The following is a 4,913-nucleotide window of genomic DNA, read 5'->3' as shown; positions in this document are numbered from 1 at the left end:
GGTGGCACATGCCTGTAGTCCCAGCTACTCGGGAGGCTGAGGCATGAGAATCGCTTGAACCCAGGAGGCAGAGGTTGCAGTGAGCCAAGATCATGCCACTGCACTCCAGCCTGGCGACAGAGCTAGACTACATCTAAAAAAAAAATTAGAACTGAATGTCGATGGCCCACATGTGATGTGAAAACTCTATAACCTAGACTGAAAATGTATCAATGACACACTGTCCCATTGAAACCATATGCCGCGGCCGGGCGCGGTGGCTCAAGCCTGTAATTCCAGCACTTTGGGAGGCCGAGATGGGTGGATCACAAGGTCAGGAGATCGAGACCATCCTGGCTAACACGGTGAAACCCCGTCTCTACTAAAAAAAAAATACAAAAAGCTAGCCGGGCGAGGTGGCGGGCGCCTGTAGTCCTAGCTACTCGGAAGGCTGAGGCAGGAGAATGACGTGAACCTGGGAGGCGGAGCTTGCAGTGAGCTGAGATCCGGCCACTGCACTCTAGCCTGGGCGATAGAGCCAGACTTCGTCTCAAAAAAAAAAAAAAAAGAAACTATATGCCGCACACGAGAGAATAGGTGTTTCTAAGGTCAGCCCCATTATGGAATGTGACTACCTTCCTGATACAGTTTGGCTCTGTGTCCCCACCCAAATCTCATCTCGAATTGTAATCCTCATGTGTGGAGGCAGGGACCTGGTGAGAGGTGACTAGTTAATGGCGAGAGTTTCCCCCATGCTGTTCTCGTAATAGTGAGTAAGTTCTCACAAGATCCAATGGTTTTAAAAATGGCAGTTTCCAGGCTGGGCGCAGTGGCACACACCTGTAAGCCCAGCACTTTGGGAGACCGAGGCGGGCAGATCACCTGAGGTCGGGAGTTCGATACCAGCCTGACCAACATGGAGAAACTCCGTCTCTACTAAAAATACAAAATTAGCCAGGCGAGGTGGCACATGCCTGTAATCCCAGCTACTCGGGAGGCTGAGGAAGGAGAATTGCTTGAACCTGAGAGGTGGAGGTTGTGGTGAGCTGAGATCACGCCACTGCACTCCAGCCTGGGCAACAAGAGCAAAACTCCGTCTCAAAAAATAAAAAATAAAAATAAAAATTTTAAAAAAACGGCAGTTTCCTGTGTGCACACTCTCTCTGTCCTGCCACCACATAAGATTTGCCTTGCTTCCGTTTTGCCTTCCATCATGATTGTAAGTTTCCTGAGGCCTCCCCAGCCATGTGGAACTGTGAGTCAATTAAACCTCTTTCCTATATAAATTACCGAGTCTCAGGTAGTACCTTTATAGCAATGTGAAAACAGACTAATACATTTCCTCATAAGTATGTTGTTGCTTTTTTTCTGAGACAAGAGTTTTGCTCTGTTGCCCAGACTGGAGTGCAGTGGCGCGATCTCGGCTCACTGCAACCTCTGCCTCCTGGGTTCAAGCGATTCTCCTGCCTCAGCCTCCCGAGTAGCTGGGATTACAGGCGCACGCCACCATGCCCGGCTAATTTTTGTATTTTTTAAATAGAGACAGAGTTTCACCATGTTGGTCAGGCTGGTCTCGAACTCCTGACCTTGTGATTCGCCTGCCTCAGCCTCCCAAAGTGCTGGGATTACAGGCATGAGCCACCACCCCTGTCTTCTTGTTGCTTTAAAAAAAAAAAAAATTCTCTGTCCTCATATTCAAGCAAATTTTGTTGTTACATGATTACAGGAATGAGAAGTCCAAAAGACACAATCTTAAGATTTTTTCAGTGTGTCATATTTTAGAAATGATTTTGAAGTCATATTCACATTTCTCCTAAAATCATCTTTCCATGTATATTTGCTTCATTTTCATTTATGGGTCAGAAGCAATACCTAAACTTACAAGACTCTCCTATCTTGACCCCTCCATACTTCTTCAGCCTCATCTCTCTCCCTTGCTTATTACATTCCAGCCACATAACTGTAATGTTTTAGTTCAGTGAAAACCTAATTGTTTGGAATCTTAGAACATTCATTCGTTCATTTATTTATCTGAGACAGAGTCTTGCTCTGTCACCCAGGCTGGAGTGCAGTGGTATGATCTTGGCTCACTGCGACCTCCGCCTTCTGGGTTCAAGTGATTCTCCTGCCTTAGCCTCCTGAGTAATTGGGATTACAGCCGCACGCCACCATGCCCAGCTAATTTTTGTATTTTTAAGAGAGACAGGGTTTCACCATGTTGGTCAGGCTGGTCTCGAACTCTACCTGGTGATCCGCCCGCCTCGGCCTCCCAAAGTGCTGGGATTACAGGCGTGAGCCACCGTGCCGGGCCAAAACTTTTAATAGCTCTTTAACACTATTTAAAGTTATCTTGTTCATTTATTTACTTGTGTATTGTCTGCCCCCACTTGAATGTACACTCCATGCGAACAGAGACCTTGTCTATCTTATCCACTTATCTTAATACCTAGAACAATGCTGGGTACATAATAGGCATTCAATATTTGTTGAATAAACTAGACCTACAGTAAAGAGCCCTGGTGTAAAAATATTTGGTTTTCAGGCTGGGTATGGCAGCTCATGCCTGTAATCCCAGCACTTTGGGGGGCACTTTGGGGGGCAAGGCAGGTGGATCACCTGAGGTCAGGAGTTCAAGACCAGCCTGGCCAACATGGTGAAACCCTGTCTCTACCAAAAATACAAAAATTGCCCAGGTGTGGTGGCACGTGACTGTAATCCCAGCTACTTGGGAGGCTGAGGCAGGAGAATTGCTTGAATCTGGGAGACAGAGATTGCAGTGAGCCGAGATGTGCCACTGCACTCCAGCCTGGGCAAGAGAGTGAGACTCTGTTTCAAAAAAAAAAAAAAAAAAAGAAATATCTGGTTTTTTAGTTTAGCTTAACTTAAAATGAGTGCTAAACTTACTCAGATTTTAGTGTTAAAATGTATTTACTTCATGAATGTGATGTTTGTGTATGTATTAGAATAAGCAACACAGTGAAACAAGTTTAATTTTTAATTTATTAGAACCCAGTAAATGATGATTTTAAAAGCAGAGTTTTCCATCAAATTAACACTTAATTCAGGGCAAAAATACATTTAAAAAACCTAAATCTTAAGGCAGAAGTAAAACATTATAAAAACAGTATGTCTAATAGAGACTGTAAAATGTCAGATTTTTAAGAGATTCACATAGTATTTTATAGCACTAAAATATTAATACAGTCAGAAATATTATCAATTGGTCCAAGATTTGTTTATAAAATGTCTACACTGCTAATTGAAGAAATGTTGCTGTATAAGTAATACCTACAATACAACCAACCAAGTGATTGTTTTTATGATAAAAGAACTAAGGCAGGTAATTGCATGGTTTCCATTTGTAAAGCTTTTGCAGTATTAAATATAAAGTATTACTAGGGGTATTTTTTGATTCATCTCCCTACCCTAATGTCCCCAAAATGTACATCACTTCCCTTTAACTCTATTTTAAAAATTCTATGAACCACCATACCTATTCATTGTAGGCCTGACCCTATAAAGGCATGAATTGTTTAATTTGACATGGTGGAAAAACAATTTTAGTAAACCACTACATCTTTTCCTAGTCATTGAGCAATTTCAAACAGAAGTCTTAAGAATTTTTGCACCTCAACAAGTGAACAACCTGTTTCTTTACCACTATCAGTTTGAATTTTGACTAGAATCTGTTAGTACACAGGGGAAAACACATTTCATGTTTATGTGCAATTAACAGTAGCCCTTCTGAAAAACAGGGTTAACAATCTTAAATTTCCCCTTGTGATCAAAACCTTTTGATCAAAAATTACTTTTGTTTTTAGGGAGCAGGATAAGATTTAAAAGTGCTTTAAATCAGAAGGATTAGCTAGTTTACACATTCCACTGAATAGTGTCAAAAAAGATAAATGCATTTAAAATAATTTGTAAGTCCAGCAAATATAAGCTTGATGGGTTCTTAACTAACATATTAAGTAATTGCAAAGATTCATTTTTTTACAAACTTTTAAGCTATTTTAATAAAATGGCTATAGACCTCACTGTACTTCTATTTATCTGTGCATTAATAAAAACCTGTTAAAATTCCTTATTTAGTACTTCTGAAAAAGTCTAGTCAAATAAGATCACTAAATTACCAGAAAAGCTTTGAAATACTGATTGCAGATTCATTTCAAAGTAGATTTAACCCCTTTCAGGATCTGGTGTTTAAATCATGAATGTCTTCACCAACTTCAACTCTGAAAATATAAAAATTTTAGCCAGTTCTGGCTATAGTTAAATAGTACTGGTATTACTTGAAAAAATAAAAATTAAAACTATATTGTCAATCATGCATTCCACAATTTCAAGAATTAAGATATAACTCATAAATATTGTTATGTCTTTGCAGGTTATCTCAACTTCCATCAGGCCTCAGCTGAAAGCTCATCTGCCAAAACACATCAGCACTCTTGTAAAATAAAAGGAGTAGGGAGGTGACTTTGTATACATACTGTCCAGTGTTTGGCTTCCAGTTTTCCTCTTGTGTGTAACTATTCTAGGTATGACTCCTTGAGCATGAAATGAGGGGTAGATAGAATAGAACAGCTGTTGGGCTAACAAGAATTAGTGTGTAGACTGGGCGCAGTGGCTCACACCTGTACTCCCAGCACTTTGGGAGGCCAAGGCAGGAGGATCACCTGAGGTCAGGAGTTCAAGACCAGCCTGGCCAACATGGTGAAACCCGTCTCTATTAAATATACAATTATTAGCTCTCTATTAAAATACAAAAATTAGCTGGGTATGGTGGCGAGTGCCTGTAATCCCAGCTACTTGGGAGGCTAAGGCAGGAGAATTGCCTGAACCCAGGAGGTGGAATGGAGGTTGCAGTGGGCCAAGATTGTGCCATTGCACTCCAGCCTGGGAAACAAGACTAAAACTCTGTCTCAAAAAAAAAA

The 4,913-nt window shown here is 41.0% G+C and overlaps 1 protein-coding gene and 1 long non-coding RNA gene across 2 annotated transcripts in view; one reads left to right on the top strand and one right to left on the bottom strand.

Annotated features, from left to right (window-relative positions):
- LOC105548178 overlaps positions 1-4,913 on the top strand; it is a 26,151-nt gene that overhangs the window by 9,193 nt on the left and 12,045 nt on the right. Inside the window, exon 2 of the long non-coding RNA XR_001007351.1 lies at positions 4,367-4,517. This is a non-coding gene — a long non-coding RNA (uncharacterized LOC105548178). The remainder of the gene's footprint in view (positions 1-4,366; positions 4,518-4,913) is intronic.
- Positions 2,961-4,913, bottom strand: part of CASC4 (cancer susceptibility candidate 4) — a 122,208-nt gene continuing 120,255 nt past the window's right edge. The window contains exon 11 of the mRNA XM_011992079.1: positions 2,961-4,214. The gene's annotated coding sequence lies outside the window, so the exon portion shown is untranslated. The remainder of the gene's footprint in view (positions 4,215-4,913) is intronic.

The sequence above is a fragment of the Mandrillus leucophaeus genome, unplaced genomic scaffold, assembly GCF_000951045.1.
Source record: "Mandrillus leucophaeus isolate KB7577 unplaced genomic scaffold, Mleu.le_1.0 Scaffold402, whole genome shotgun sequence".
NCBI lineage: Eukaryota > Metazoa > Chordata > Mammalia > Primates > Cercopithecidae > Mandrillus > Mandrillus leucophaeus.
This window is presented reverse-complemented; position numbering and strand designations above follow the sequence as displayed.